Consider the following 17,338-nt stretch of genomic DNA (forward strand, 5'->3'; position numbering starts at 1 on the left):
TTATAGAAATAATTATTAGAAAACTAATAGTGGTAGAGTGTATAGATATTACCAATGTGTGGCTGTGGCCATCACAGGACTTATAGATGAGGAGATGAAAGTCTGTGAGGAATTTCCCTCCAACACATCCTTCACTCCCGCGGTGCTCTAATAATGATAATGATGAGATTTTGGGAGATGCTTTCCGGAGATTTCTGGACGGTTGTTGACAGAGCGTAAAAGATAACATAATGTTTGCATCGCTGCATGCCCACTGTCTGATACTGCTGAACTGGAAGGGGAAGAACCCTCCTGCCTATGTTCACTGGATTAGAGAGATGATGTTGGGATTGGCTCTGGAAAAAATTAGGTATACAGTACACAGGTTGGAGGATAAATATGACAGAACCTGGTCACAGGTCATAACTCATATCAAGAGCCGGCCTTTTGCCTGACTCCTTGTTTTTACTTATTAATGTATTTATTTTTCTTTGACTGCCGTCCTAGTCTTCTCAATGCTCATATTCTGACTGGTGGGACTTTTTTTTTCTTATGCCAGAGGTCCAGAATGTTGGTGTTATGACCATAATGATCAACACAGATTGTTTTGAGTCTTTTTTTTGTCTGTTGTTTGTATTTGTGTATATTTGTTTTCTTCTTTTGGCGTTCTGTTTGCCCGTTTGGTACGTGAGTGTTTATATGGATGTGTTTGTGGGGATGCCACCTGGATGGGGTAGGGGGCAAGTTCACAACTTCTGTAAGAAATGCTTTAATGATGTCAGTGTTGTTGATATGGCAAAATGATAAATAAAGTAAAATTAAAAAAAAAAAAAAAAGAAGATGATGTTAGAAGAAGATCAGCTATGGTTGTTTTATATCATCAAGTCTGACAGCACTGAATTTCATTAAAACATTCCCAAAATGAAAACCTCTGCGTTGAACATATTATATGACAAAATACATTTCCTCCATTGCAATCACTTGTTTAATTCCTCCTTGTTTTCAGTGCTCTCATTATGCACTGCTGTTATGAAGCACAAAAGTCACTGGAACAGAGTTAAAGACAAGAAGCAGTTCTAAAACTTCTACCGACTTAATTTATTACAAGAAGCTCAGTTGTTGTTGTTGTTGTTGTTGTTGTTGTTGTTGTTGTTGCTTAATGCAGATGGACTATCATGGTGGACTAAAAGCAGATGTTGTACCCTTCCTCCATTTGCATAACTGCTGAGTAGCTCTGCACTTCTACACATTTGACACCTCAGCTAGTTTCCAACATCAAAACTTAGGGAACAGTTGCAAGATTTGCAAACCAAGGTTACAATCAATTACAACCAGAGTCTATTAATTTCTCTGTATCTACACTGAATGTGCAAAATATGCAAGATATCATGCAATTCCAGACATTCTGACTCACTCTACATCTTAATTATCTTGTCTTGTCTTAAAACCCTCCTTTTCTTAAAAATTTATTTTTCTTTTTCTTTTTTTTTTTTTGTTTTACTAGATTCTCTTTATCTCCGTCTAATCGTCTGTGATTTTGGCATATAGGTTTCAGGAGAAAAATGAGCCTTTTACCTAGGTTACTTACTGGATGAGAAATGGGTCTGTACTGTTTTATTTATAAGGTGTATTTTTGCCTAAATGCCATGCATAACTCTCAAGAGCATAGTGGTGTTGAGAGAGCATCACCAAGTGGCTGATAACAGAACAGCTGCTCAGTGTATCTTGATATGAAGCTTCATCTTTTGACACAAAGCTTAAATTCCACTGAGTTATGAAACATCTTATCTCTGTTCAGTCATCATATTTGCAGTGTATCAGATCACTTACAATTTGTATTCAATCAACATGAGAGTATGATATGCAATAATAGGGAATATAATCTGCAGTAAACATCATATATACATGTAAAATTTGACATTTTGAAGAATCTGATTATTACATGTAGGTTATGAAACTTTAACACCTTTTGAACACAAGTGTATTGAAATGTAACATGTATTTAACTTGTTTTATCTAAAAAAAATACATAAGGTCAATGACGTGAAATCACTAGGTGGCAGCATTTGCAAACTTGATTCTTCCTTGTCTCTTCACTCAAGAGTCACTTCAGATTATGTCAGTTGTTACCGATTCATGCAGTTCATGACTAACTGTATTTATAATAATATAACTTGTAGTATTTGTAATATTACTCTTTTGTTACCAGTATGAATTACATATTCATGCACCTTAAAATGCATCTTGAGGAGCCCTTGAACTAATTACAGTGTCTTATTTGTTGGTATGCTGTGGGCTGCTGTGTGACACAAAGAAGAGAATGTGGCATTTCTAATTTGGTTTTTCTTCTATGGGTGTGTTTTTCTTTTAGGTGGCTTAATTAGAGCTGCATCTTGTCAAAACTGGAATGTGTCTTAACTGGTAGCAATATTTTGTGATCACCCCCAGCTGAACATCCTGCTGCTTTCCCTCAAGCTTATCAGCTGCATATGTTTCTTCTGCAGCTGTCAGACATATTTTTATGCTTCAAAACTCACTCTATTGGCAGAGAGGGACCAAAAAGACACCGCAATGTGTCACAGCTCAATACCATCTTTGTGTGGTTTAATGAACATGCAATATTAAAACCTCTGGAAACTTATTGGAGTTTTTCCAGATTGCCTGTCACATGACATCAGTATAACTTGCTGTTTTCCCCAGATATTGTGAGAAAATAATGCAGGATCATTATCTATCAAACACCACGGGCATATTATTAAAACCATTCCTCTGGCAAAATAATGTTTTCTTTGATGTTTGTTTACATTATATGTGCACATGGAATATTTTAGCTGTCATAAACTGCAAACTGTTTTTAATCAGGCAAATCACTCTTACTTCAAATAAGAATAAACCATAGGATGATGGCTTTGCCTCAAAACTCCAGATGTATCACTGCATTATAGGAGGTGATTTAGATTTATGAGCTGCAGCTATAAACAGACTGAGGTCATCAACATCTGACCTTAAATCAACATTATGACAGTGGTAGCGTGTTAAATGAATTGCTTAGATGTACCTAGTTTCTAATTCCAGTTAAGCAGGACCTTGAAAAACTTGTCTATGCATTTATCTTTAGTCGAGTTGACTACTGTAACAGTATCTTCTCTGGTCTGCCTAAAAAGTCTATCAGACAACTGCAGCTGATCCAGAATGCTGCTGCTCGAGTCCTCACTAAGACCAAGAGAGTGGACCACATCAGTCCAGTTCTGAGGTCTCTACACTGGCTCTCTGGCTCTCAGAGAATAGACTTTAAAATTCTCTTGCTAGCATATAAAGCACCAAATGGTTTAGGCCCAAAATACATCAGAGACCTTGTAGTCCAGTATGAACCATCCAGACCACTCAGGTCATCTGGTGCAGGTCTGCTCTGTGTTCCCAAAGTCAGAACTAAACATGGAGAATCAGCGTTCAGTTTCTATGCTCCATATATCTGGAACAAACTACCAGAAAATATCAGGTCTGCTGAGAGTCTGAGTTCTTTTAAGTCAAGGTTAAAGACTCACCTGTTCACTGCTGCCTTTGACTAAAAGACTTTTAACTTTTTAAATTTTATATTCTCTTTCGAAACTCTGCACTGCAACTCTTACTTTAATATGTGTGTGTTTCTATATTTTTGGGTTTATGTGCTGTTTTCTTACTTGCTGTTTTAAATCACCTTTTATATGTTTCTTTTATAATGTTTTAAATGTGTTTCTTTTTCCCTTGTCGTTGTATTTCAATGTTCTGTGTGAAGCACCTTGAATTGCCTTGTTGCTGAAATGTGCTATACAAATAAATTTGCCTTGCCTTCAACTGACACTGGGAGCCGAAGTCTCAGTAAATACCTAAGGTTACAACTTACAGCAGTTCATGAAGCTGCAATTACAAACACACTGTGGTCATGGTGCAGCCCTGTTGTTCTAATGTTTCAGATGTCGAGTACATTAGTAGATGAACCTTGCAGAGAGATGAAGCTGCAGAGAGGTTGGATCAATGGATGGATAGATGGATAGAGAGCAGTGGGATGTGTTAGTCAGAGAGTGGGATACTGGAGTATTGGAGAGCCAATTACACAGCTTGAGTGAGGGCAGACTGCCGGCTCAGAACAGCCTTACCGCTCTCTCTCTCTGGCTTTCGTAAATCACTGCGGTGTTTCACAATCATATCAACAGCTGGGAGAGTGTCAGGAAAAACTGTGAATCATGCATGAAGTGAAAGCAACAGTATTATGGATAATTATTTTTCTGACAGATTTAAAGTCACACCCTTAAATAATGCTAATTTTCAAGTCAAAACCTTGTATCTTTATGTTGTTTTATCTTGTCTGGGTAATAAGTGAAGCCAGTATACATCTCACATCAGTCCCCTTCCTGGGATATTTCTCTGCATTCCCACAAAATGGATCAGCAGAGCAAAATGCAGTTTTTGATAAGGGAATGGGAAAATGTTGGCAAGTTGTGGGATAGAGGATAATGCTCTTCTATCCAACCCAGTTCTTATCAGACATTGTTATGTAGTGGTGCAGGGTTCACATGGGAGTTCTGGTATGCTGTGTTTCAACACATCTCCCCGGGTCGCTTAGTGAGCTCAAGCCACAGGTGGAAGGGTCTCAGAGGAGAGTCTCGGACAGCCCATGAAAGCTCGATAATAACAGGGTATGAGTGATTAATAATACTGCTATGTCTGCATGATGTCCTCAATGGGAAAATGTACTCATCTCTGTTTAACTGGAGAATGCCATTTTGATGCTGTCAGTGTTTCCAGGACTATAGATACTATAGTTATATAGAGAGATTATAGATTACATCCACTGTCCATGCAATTGTTTTTAAGGTTCAGTATGGAAGATTTGCATGTGCACTGATTTGAGTTGGTGTTCTGACCTAGTTGCGTCATGACCAGTCAAGCTGGGGGGAACTTGTGTCTTAGAAAATTGTGTCAACTTTGTTATTTTTAAAGTGTGGATGGACTCAATACATTATAATTTTTTTATTTTTTTATTTTTTTTACTTATGTTCTTGATTCTAGCTACAGCAGGTATTCAAACAAATAAGAAAATCTCTCAAAAGAAAGACAACAAAAAGGTGGCATTTAGTGACTAGGTGTTACATACTGTATACCACAGCATTTTTCATCTTAAAAATCAGATATTTTACCAGATAGTTGAAGGGACAAAGCTAAAACAAAAAAGGAAAGGATAGAAAAAAACGTAACACTAGATTCAGTTTTAATTAAACACAACAATTACTGACATTAAACGTTTTAACTCAAAATGTCTGCATTGACAAAAAATTATCTTGCTCAAACATGACATTAATAAAAATTATTTTACTAAAAACTCAGAGAAGACAGTTTAGCATTTTTTGTTTTAAAAGATGCATGAAAAATACATGAATAACCTGCTGATGAACTGTTATGACCCCTGTATACACCATTTAACTGAAAGTTTAACAATCTTCAACACATTATCACAAAACCAAAAAGATGTTTTTTCTTTCTTCACAGTAATGTAATACCATAATGCTTTCATAACAGTTTGATGTACAACTAACAGCTGCAGAAAGCTTTAGCCAGTATTCCTGTTAAGCTTTTTCAATTTCGAAGACGTACCCTAACACAAATTTTAAGTGGTTCCGGGCCAAACACAAACCCTTGTGGTACTCCATGAAATAAAATCCTGTCTTTATGAGTAATAAGTAATCAGCCAAGCCATGAGAGGTGGACCTGTGGGTAGTAATCCATCTTGTAAACAAAGTAAAACATTCAATTTTAGAAAATGAATGTTTGTTGATACAGTGTTGCTTCCGTTGAACTCTGTGATCAGTGGTAAGTGATACTGCAGTAGCAGGTGGTCCAGGACTCAAACAGTTGACTGTAAGTTAAATCACCTGAACATTTCTTAATTCTTCAACACATTTATACATTTAGAGAGGGGAACACTGCAGTTTTATTGTGGTCATCTCAGAAAACTGTAAGTCAAAATCAATAACAGTAGGGTTTTTTTTTGCCCACAGAACTATGTGAAATCCAGTGTGTTTGTCAGTGGAAGGACACTGCCTGCCCCATTGCGTTCTTGGTGTCAAACTAAGTGCAAAGAAGTGTACAGGGCCCCTGGGAGTCATACAACACCATAAACTTTGCTTTTGCTCTCATTTCTGTATAAAGTCTGATTTGTATATCATATGTGTATTCTCCTGAGGGATCATAAACAAATGTCCTTGTCCTCACTTTACACATTTACAGCATCAAGATGCTTTAGAGCTTCAACACCCTGCAACATCCCAAGGCTTTGTTTCTCTGTGGTGAAAGGAAGCATGTTTATGAGGAACAAATGATGGAAAACAAAGACAACAAGATTGATTGGCCTCCAGTTGCATTTTACAGCAGCACCATTTGAAGGAACATATGTGGATGTAGTCACAAAGTGGCTCTGCAGATGCTTTCAGTTTAGAAGTTCAACTGCTGTTTCCTGCGGCGAAGCACAACACAGCAGACAGACACTGACAGTGGAAGTGAAGACTCAGTAACATTTCAAAGAATTTTTCCTTCAACCTTTTACTTTAGTGTCAATGAATGAGCAGAAGGTATCTTTTCTTCCAGAAGGAGTAATTACTGATGCATAATAGCTCATAGGTATTTCTCTCAAACTACCAGCAGCATAAACTGTATGTTTGCATTCCTCCACTTCTGTTGTCTGCGTTTCTATTAAATCCCATCAACTTTACTCAGGAAATCCTTGTCTGGTTACGGTGCCAAGGCTGTATAAAGTCAAATAGAAAATTTGCTAAATTCTGCAAAATCTAAAACACATGAAATATAGGCATATGTTTCTCATCTGTTGTTAAATTATCTGGGATACAAGCACAAGAAAGAAATCTGCTTTTGTCATATTCTAGGATAAAATGGAATGGCAACTGTTTTTTGATGGTTTGTTTTTACTAAAGACCTCAGAATGCGTTCTTCATTTCACACTATGCTCTTTTTTAATGAGCTACAATGCTCTGCATGGTTGGCCCAGGCTTGGAGCAATATTTGAGCTCATGCAGAAATATGCAATCAATATTAATCTGTCAAAATGTCTACTACTTTATGAAGATTAAATGAACCTGTCCCATAAAAACAGTTTACATAAAAAATAGTTGTTGAAATATCACAATCAAATGTAGTAAATAAATGATGTTTAATTTATGGTTCAAGTTCATCAGTTCAACTCTCTCCTTGACTCGGCACAGCTGTTTTTGACATTTCCATGTCGTCCCAGGGACCACCAGGGTACTATTTCTAGTATCACCTCAGATAAGGTTGCAAGAAGGCTAAGGCGATACTGAAATCATGACGTATACTCATGTAGATCATAGACTGGTTGAGCACAAACCTCATTACCGGCCAAACTACCAGGAAATGTCAGACAACATTGGAACACGTTTTCACATAGGCTCTACCATGATGAATTTATTTCTGATTTTCAGCTAAATTTTCACCTTACATCTTACCTATATGATCGTTTGTTTTTAGACATTATAACTCACAGTGTTCATTTTAAACCTCCTCCATTGTCGCCTCATTCATAGTTGGTCACACTGATGAAGACGTCATAATAGTTTACAACACAGGTGTCAAACATAAGGCCCGGGGGCCAAATCTGGCCCACCAAAGGGTCCAATCCGGCCCGTAGGATGAATTTGTGAAATGCAAAAATTACACTGAAGATATTAACAATCAATAGTGTAAAAATCATTTTAATTCAGGTTCCACATACAGATCAATTACATCTCATTTGGGTCAGACCGCTAAAATATTATCATAATAACCTATAAATAATGAAAACTGCAGATTTTAATCTTTGTTTTGGTGTAAAAAAGTACAATTATATGAAAATGTTTATATCAACAAACTATCCTCTTTAAAAAAAAAAAGTGAATAACCTGAACAAATATGAACAACCTGAAATGTCTTAAGAGAAGTACATGCAATTTTACCAATATTCTACCTGTTACTAAATGTTTTGTGTATTTGTAATTGTAATATAAGTTGTAATGCACATGAGTAAATGATAAACTGAGGCAGAATATTGTTAAAATTGCACTTGTTTAACTTAAGATATTTAAAGATGTTCTTGTTATTCAGATTTTTAAGGAAAACTTTGTAGATGTAAACATTATCATAATGTAATTTCACTTTTTTCACAGCTATTATTTTACTGGTCCGGCCCACTTGAGATTATACTGGGCTGAATTTGGCCCCTGAACTAAAATAAGTTTGACACCCCTGGTTTATAATGTCATTGTAAGGACCAGCCACACTGAGCGAGTGTTACACCTGCACCACACCTCAAACCAAGCTGATATATACTAAGTCAACACAAGCAAAATGATAGGAAAGTAGTTTTATTTTCTAAAACATAATAAGTCCGCTCTGATATTTCCTGTTTGTGTTATGGAACAAAACAAAGACAAGTCCAGTGCAGACCCGTCTACATAACACTGGAAGCACCATATATTTAATCTTGTCAAATATCCTGTTGTAGAATCCCAAATGCACAGTAAAGTGACCCCTTTCTTTGTGAAAGAAAAGGGAGAACCCACATGTGGTAGATAAATGTCCAAACCAATCTAAAACTGAGACAAAGATGTCCACCCTACAGTCCCCTGGGAAAAAGAGTCCTCCACATTCAAAGTGAACTAATCAATCAGAGCCTTGAATGGAAATTACCTGCGAGTATTCAGGATCATTCACTCAGCTAATTGGCACATTCATCTCCAGAGGTGGAGCCAGTCCCATGGCACTCACAGGGTTGTACTAATTAAACAGCCTGGCTCTATATGGCCCTTTGCTGCTACTCATTTACTTTAGAGTCTGTGGGGGTGTGGGCATTTATTTAGGTCTGTCCTGGGTTTGATATTGATCTAAACCTGAAGTCATCACTGCTTCAGTGTTTAGAGGTCTGTGGGGTGGGGGTTAACCTGGGCAAGTAATCAGGAAAATTGTGAGTAGCAGGTCATGAACCTTGTAATTGAACAGTTGTAAGACACAGCAAACAGCAAACACAAAGTAATCTAAAAAAGTGGCACGTTTTCTACAGGTTTGTCTTCAGGTATGTTTGTGATGTTCAGTTTCTAACCAGCGCTGTAATGGAGACACTGTATATTTCACTCAAAACTAATTTACTAACTTACAAGTCACTCTCAGTAACCAAAATCTTCTTAACCCTTTCATGCTTTAAATGTGAGAACCTTAGTCAAGATTTTTTTTCTTCAGTGTTTTTATTCCTCCTTAGGCATGAAAAAAACAATGCGATCGAGTGCTTTTTTTCTATGGAGTAACAAAAATATCCATGCATTTAATTTTTGAAGTAAAGAAACATGTATTTAAAACCCAATATAAGAAAGTGACATGAAAACAATGAAAAAAAAACTCTTGAAAAAAAGTCTTCTCACATTTTAACATATTCTAATGCTAGTTATTACTCACTTCATGGAGATAATATGCAAAAAAAAAAACCTTCTTGTCTAACAAATAACAATTGATTTACACTCAAACATGTTACTGCAGATCAGGTTTATCAAGAACAGCAAAGTTACAGTAATGGTCTGAATTACAGTGTATGGGATGGTGCATCAGTGTCCACTGTGTTGGCTGATATGGAACTAAAACAACTAAACCCATTAATATACAAGAGAACAGCTGGAGAAGAACTGTCCACTGGAGTGGACAGTGCATGAAAGGGTTAAAGCACAAGAAATGTTTTTCTCTAGAGCCAAAACTATCATCTATTCTAAGATAATACACATTTTTTAAGTCATGGAACACAGGAATTTTAGGATTTGGGTCAACATAACTGGAGAAGCAAACTGATAAAGAAAAAAATGGGTTTCTTTTTCATGTATAAAACATGCTTTCCTCTGCAGAATAGGAGAAGATATATAGAGTGAACTTAGCTTCTCTTGCAGCTCGTAAGCAATTGGATCACATATATCACTCTGTGCTGAGATTTATCACTGGTAATAATTACAATTCTCCGCCTCCCTCTCGTTCAGACATGATAGACACTTGGTTTTATTGATTTGAAAGACCCTTATTAGATTTTTACTTCCCGCTATCACTGGCTTTTAATGTAGGCCCTTATCATATATGCTCAAATAAATTACTATACCTGCAACCTGGAATAATATTCAGTTAAACTTGCTTTGTTTTCGTCTTTGCAGCATGTTAACCCATAAAGACCCAGTACTACCTCTGTGGCAGCTCCCAAATGAATTTTTCTCTTGATGGAACCTTTCTTAAGCCATCTATCACTATTTATTACCATATTATTTTTCATTTTTCACTGTGAATCATGTATTTTCCTATATTTAATTTGGATGTTCATGAAAACTTCAAGGTTATTATATTATTCATTCATTCATTCATTTTCTGAACCCGCTTTATCCTCACTAGGGTCACGGGGGTCGCTTGGAGCCTATCCCAGCTACATAGGGGCGAAGGCAAGGTACATCCTGGACATTTCGCAAGTTCATCTCAGGGCTGAACATATAGAGACAAACAATCACTCTCACATTCACACCTATGGGCAATTTAGATTAACCAATTAACCTATCAGTGCATGTCTTTGGATGGTGGGAGGAAGCCGGAGTACCCGAAGAGAACCCACGCAGACACGGGGAGAACATGCAAACTCCACACAGAAAGGTCCCACCCTCCGTCAACTGGTGTTGGAATCGAACCCAGGACCTTCTTGCTGTGAGGCACGAGTGCTAACCACTGCACCACCGTGTTGCCCATTATTATATTATTCATTCATTCATTCATTTTCTGAACCCGCTTTATCCTCACTAGGGTCACGGGGGTCGCTTGGAGCCTATCCCAGCTACATAGGGGCGAAGGTGGGGTACACCCTGGACAAGTCGCCAGTTCATCGCAGGGCTGACATATAGAGACAAACAATCACTCTCACATTCACACCTATGGGCAATTTAGATTAACCAATTAACCTATCAGTGCATGTCTTTGGATGGTGGGAAGAAGCGGGAGTACCCGGAGAGAACCCACGCAGACACGTGGAGAACATGCAAACTCCACACAGAAAGGTCCCACCCCCCGTCGACTGCTGTTGGAATCGAACCCAGGACCTTTTTGCTGTGAGGCACGAGTGCTAACCACTGCACCACCATGTGTTTATTATTTATTATATCACAACAGAGAAAAATGAAGAAAAAGTGACTTTTTCAGTAAAATATTGTATATTATTAACAGAACATTAACCCAGTGTGTCCATCCACTGTCATTGATCCAACTCCATGGGATTTTGTGGTGAATCAATGTTGTAGAAGATGACGGTGTTTCCTTGTTCACTACAGAGCCTCTGAACGTCCAAATGGGTCATTTCTAATGACCATGAAAAGATGACAAACTGCATTTTACACCAATTATCTAGACTGATTAACAGGATTAGTGGTTCAACAGTTATTAAATATTTTACATCTGTAGATGCTTCTGGTCAGCAGTGGATGTTTGGGTCTTCATGAGTTAATATATTATTTCTCTATATTTTACTTCTAGCTGCTCTTGTTTTCAATGATTTTACTTTATATTTTCCTAGCTTAGATTTTTTTTTTATTAGATTTTCTTTTTTGCTAGATTCTACTGTGTCGCAAATGAGGCTGTTGGTCCAATATATTCCCCAGTCAAACTAAAAGGTTGATTGAATGGATGACTCCCCTTGTTGTTCATGTATATTTCTAATTCAAATATGATTGTGTAGCGTAATGAGCCTATTCTTTAAGACAAATGACTCCTGACCTTGGATAAAGCTGATCCCCATACACATATGAGCTCAAAGCCATGGCCTCTACTCTCCTCTTTCTGCAGTATAATCTTCTCCCTGTGAGATTCAGCTTTCGAGCTTAGACGGTATTAACCTCAGCAGTGTGAGTGATTCAAATCGTAACTGATAAGAAAAGTGGAAAATCTGATTTCCAGCGGCTAAAAATGCACCACTCTACTGAACCATTCTGGCAGAGAAACAAGTACATGCCGGGCTGTAATGAGAAAAATCGTATTGTAGACCTCAATTGTCCGGGGAGATGTAATGGTGATTCCTTTTTGCATCTCAACCCACAGACATTCAGCTCGAATACAAAGTAGAACTGGCATTGTCGCTCATGGTTTGACTGACATCTTCAGGGCCCTCCACATGGAAATACAATGACTAATAGAAAAGTCTGTTGAGCTGTGACAGTCAACCACCTGCATGAACCTCTTCAGTACAAACAGGATATCTGCATCTAGGTTGCTTTCCTTAAAACCGGCCCAGTCTATTTGGAAGAAAATGGGTCAAGTTTTTTTAATGGTTTCAAAAGGTTAAAAATAAAGTTTCAAAGCTAGAGACAATTGCCCAATTCTAAAAGTGTAGAGCAAAGGAGCAGATAGAAAAAGTGTAAATATCTGCTCAAATAGACACTATATGGAAGCAGCACTGTATATGTCAAAGTAAGCCCAAATGTAACTTTAAGCAAATGTTTCTGCACTTTTAGGTGATGCACTCTGCGCAGAATGTATATGAACCATGACTGTTAAAAACATCATCCATCAAGATGAGTAACAACAAAGTCAATTGAGGCTTTTTACAATGAATTACAGCTAATCGAATTCTCGTATGCGGATGACAGAATGCTTTCACGTGTTGATTTATCCCGTGATTAGTCATCCTCGTCAGCTAACCCCTGACCTCAGGAAGCATATAAAACAGCAGGAAGTTTACATAAGCCCCAATTTTTAAGTGATGTGTGACATAGGGCCATTATGCCCTCCCTGTTCATGCCATCCATTCACTCTAATCTGATGAATGGGCTTTTGTTTCACATGGATTTTTACATCTTGTGTATGTACGTCTGCACGCCACAGAGGAATCTATGTTGAGACTAATAGATATAAGGGCAGAAGACAGTGTACAATCATTAGAGAAAAAGTTTATCATGTGAGTTTCTAAAAAGTGATCATCAAAACTAAACATTGTAAAGTTTGGAATACTTTTTGGAATAAATAATTAGCATAACTAATAATAGGATGGAATCACAAAAAGAGAAATAGAGAAAAACATTTTTTTCGAATAGAGATCAGCTGTACCTGCAATTTATTTTTGATTTAGTGCAATTTCATTGTGCTTGCAGCTGCATGAAATTAGCTTTTATCTAGTAATGATACAGATAGCACAATGTTGTTATCATTTGCCAAATACAAATTGGTCCAATAGAAGAGAATAGATTAGATCCTGCTGTTGAAAATGGGCACATTTGAACATCTCTGCATTTTGGTGAGAGAGCAAAAGTACAACAGTGCCTTTTTATGAAGCGCATCCACTAAATGACAGGACTGTGTTCAATAAAGATTTGAAAAAACAGTTGGTGCTTGCCCGAGGTTACAGACCCAGTGCATGTTGAAACCATGACCTACAAGCTGAGGCATTATGTGAACTTCCAGTATTATGAGCTTCTTCCACAGGTGAGTGGTTTTGGTGGGTGTCTGGGGCCTGTTTGGTAGAGAGGAATGGTGGGTGAAGGTGAATGGAAGAAAGCATGTGGCTCCTCAGGGATAAGATAATTTGAGGTGGGTGTTCTGGGATTGAAGGTTCACGGTTCACGGTGAGTGGTTGCTGGGATTGCAGCTCCGTGGGGAAGTCTTAGGTGTGTCAAAGGCTTTGCAGTCCCCTTCCAGTCCCTACACATGGGACCTGACATCATGCATCTGTGTCTAATGCCAGGGTCGCGTAAGGGATATGACTTGACCCCTGACCTTTGTGAAATTCAGCCATTCGTCATGCATTGCCGGATGGGGCGCTCCGGCTCCTGGCACATCTGTTCATAATGCAGGTAATGTGTGGGGGCTGCAGCTTCTGTGAATCCAAACAATCTGCTGATGCACGTAAACTGATGGTAGTTGAGCCGTGTGCTTCAGAAGAGACCTCGACTCTCAGCCTAATGAGCTTGTGTACTCTTTGAGTTTTAGCCTCTCTGACGCAGACAATACTCACATTTGAACTCTGAAAAAATCCAAAATAACCTTGATAAGATGTCTTGAAAAATAGTTACACTTAATGCTTTAGAGATGGCACTTCAGTGAGCAGTTTATTTTAGCCTGTTGATGCACAAAGTACCCATCCATCTTTACACTTCAAACAAAGCCATGATTGTTGCAAAGTGTCCCATTTAGCTGTCCACTAGTGTTTAAAATGATTGTGAAAGGGCTCTTTGGGATAAACTTCAGGTGTTTACACTGTCTGAGATGGATGATTGTAGCTCCCTTTGGCTCAAACACTTTATGCACATGTTACTTTTAGTTTGGCTTTACATAATACCAGACTTCCATATGCCCTCCATAGTGTTTCAGATTAAAACCATTCACACCATTAAGAGTTACAATGTTTTGGCTTGTGGAGGGAGTTAAAGCAAAAGCAAGAAAATCTGCATCCTCTCCATTACTCAGTTCGGTCACAGAGGTCAAGCTCTGATTGACACCAGGACAGTGACAGACAGGTGACCTTTGACTTTAAATTAAGGCTCAATCGGACATTCATGACCGTTAAGAATTTACAACGACACGATCCGCTTACCACTCAGAATTTATCTCACAACTAGCAATCAGCATCTTTAAACCCGATGGCAGCTATTGAGTGACCCTGTTGCTCTGAGCGGTTGGAGAGGAAAAGCCCAGAATCCCCTCCCCACCTGATTGAAATTCCTGTGGAGGAGCTAGTTGAAGATCTGGAGTCAGAGCGGTGATCCACAGTGACAGTCAAATTGCAGAGATTCAGATGGAGAAGATAAAAGAAATATCAGTCCTCCCCTCAAGCAGAATTTTATCTCCATCTCCATCCTGAAGTATCTGCTCAAGTCATGAAAATTACGATAAATGGCAACGGGTGGAATGTTTTTGCTGCAACAGGCTTTTTCTTTTGAGGACGTTCTCCGATTTGAGTGAAGTTTCTAATTAGTAACAATCACTAAGAATGTTTAAAGTCAGCGTAATCACTGTAGATCTTATCGAAGTTTTAATTCTCTGGCCAAATCAGTGACACAGATGATCTGAGAGTTTAACTCAAGGTTAAGCCTTCATTTTCTTTTATGAGTCAAACAGTTACTTGCGTTGGTTTAAGATAAGATGTTGTTGTTTTTGTTTCTAGTCTTGAGTAGAATGAGTGGGCTTGAGTTTAAGATAGAATGTATGCTTTGCATGAAAAACTATTTCTGAATGATGCTAGAGGCTATAAGAGGGGAAATCTGTGGTAAGTAAGTAACCTAACATAGTTGGGCAGTTACAAGTCTGATAGTATTTAAGTAGCAAAACAGAAAAAAGATGGACACAGTCTCTCAGCTGAGGGAAATGAGGGGTGAAATTCAATAAAATGCAGCAGACGGCACAGTAACAAGATGGCATGACAAGTTAATGAGCTGTAGATGACAAGCTAAAGTGGATGCATCTCCCAGATGATGATGTTGAATGAGTGTGAGGCACGGTGGAAGGAAACTTGTGTGTAGAATAATGTACCATCTTATGCTGCTCATTCCTCAGGCCTGTCTTTGTCTCTCTGGTATGAATCATTTAAATTACTTATTTAGCTGATAGCATCTGTGAAACTGCAGCGTGTTTACACTGTCAACAGAAGTCTCTTGGTGTGAAGAGACTGGAAGGACAGAACATTTGAGAACTTTGTGGATTTTGGATATAAATCACTGTCATAGAGCTCAGCCTGATACTGACAGTTCATATTTTCTAACGTTAAAATCATTTATCATCACACAAGCATCTTCAGCCTCTTCAGTTGCCCAAAGTATTTTGTAGCTGGTTAAATGTGTTTGTTGTTTTCAAAAGGGAGAGAATTAACAATAGGAAAGAAATAGTTTGCCAAATCCTATCAGACCCAAACTTATGGACCTGCTAATTTTTCCTAAAAAAAATACAAACTTTCATTACCCTTTAAAATAAAAATAAAAAAATACAATGTGATCTTTTTTGATACTGTTTTCCACCCACGGCATCACCTCCCCATCTCCTTTACTGCCAGAAGCAACAGCTTCTTTTTTTCCCTCTTAACATCTGTCATGTGGATAAATGCTTCCATTTCCCATTAAAGTGCATTAACTCTTAAAAAAAATACCCTCAACCAACCCTTCAAAATGTGCATAGATAAGTTGATGGGAGCATTATTCAGTCATCCATTCAGGCTGCTTTGAAATCTTACAGATTTCCATTAAACATCTAACCTCTACTCTTGGTCACAGACTTGCTCCTTATTGTACCCTTCAACATGTTTGGCAGCTTTTCCAACATACCTCTGTTGTGTATGTTTACCTGGTAGGAACAAACATCTGTTACTGTTCTTCCACCTGTTTGCCTACATGCCTTGTGCTCCTCTTTCACTGGGCAACATGTCCAAAACACAGTAGGTAGTTTTCCTCCTGGCTCTTATTTGCTCAGCATCACTTCCTCCTTCTCTAAAGCCCATTCAAGCTGTAGTGTAGCTTTCATGGACGCACTCATCATCAAACCCACTTGTCGCCTGGCTTAGTAAAGCTACTGAACCTCAACCATCCACCTAAACGTCATCCAACTTTCAGTTTCCAAATTGGCCATTTATCTCACAACTGTATTCCAGCAGGGTTTCTCTAACCATACAATCCAGCTCTCCCCAACCTATCATCCTTACAAACTCTCCACTCTCCAACAAACCCATTATTCCAAAGTCTGCTTCCAGGACTCTGCTCCCAGCAGCTGTCACCCGCCCAAATCCAACCACTTGTTCCAAACTCTGAATCTCTGGGGCTGGTTGTTTCATTGTGTGTAATCCCGAAGTGATCAGTCTCATCCAGAGTACAAGCCAAATATCTCTGCACTTCTCAGTACACTGTTCCTCAGAATCCCTTCTACCCTCATTTGAATGTTATCCATCCCTTATTAAGAGCAGTGTTTACTCAGTCTGCAAAGTTTAATGTTTTGTTTTGTAATTTGCTTTTTAGCAACATGATACTGTATTTTATATTTATAGTTTTGCTTCATATTTATATTTGCTTGGTTAATGGTGCAATACTGTATGTAATATTTCCACAATACAGCGGTTGCTAGGATTATTAGAACACTTCACATATTTAAGAAGTCTCTGTCATCTGTTTTTTTCTTTTTATTTGCCATTAAAATGTCCATAAAATGACTGAAATATCTACGAAGTCATCATTATGCTCCATAAACCATAGAATAGAGCCATCACAAGGAGATTCATGTCACTTTTCTTACAAAAAAAAACAAGCAAGGCCTATTTCACTGTCAGTGTCACATAATCCTGTTC

This window comes from Sphaeramia orbicularis, chromosome 12, assembly GCF_902148855.1.
Source record: "Sphaeramia orbicularis chromosome 12, fSphaOr1.1, whole genome shotgun sequence".
In the NCBI taxonomy this organism is placed as follows: domain Eukaryota; kingdom Metazoa; phylum Chordata; class Actinopteri; order Kurtiformes; family Apogonidae; genus Sphaeramia; species Sphaeramia orbicularis.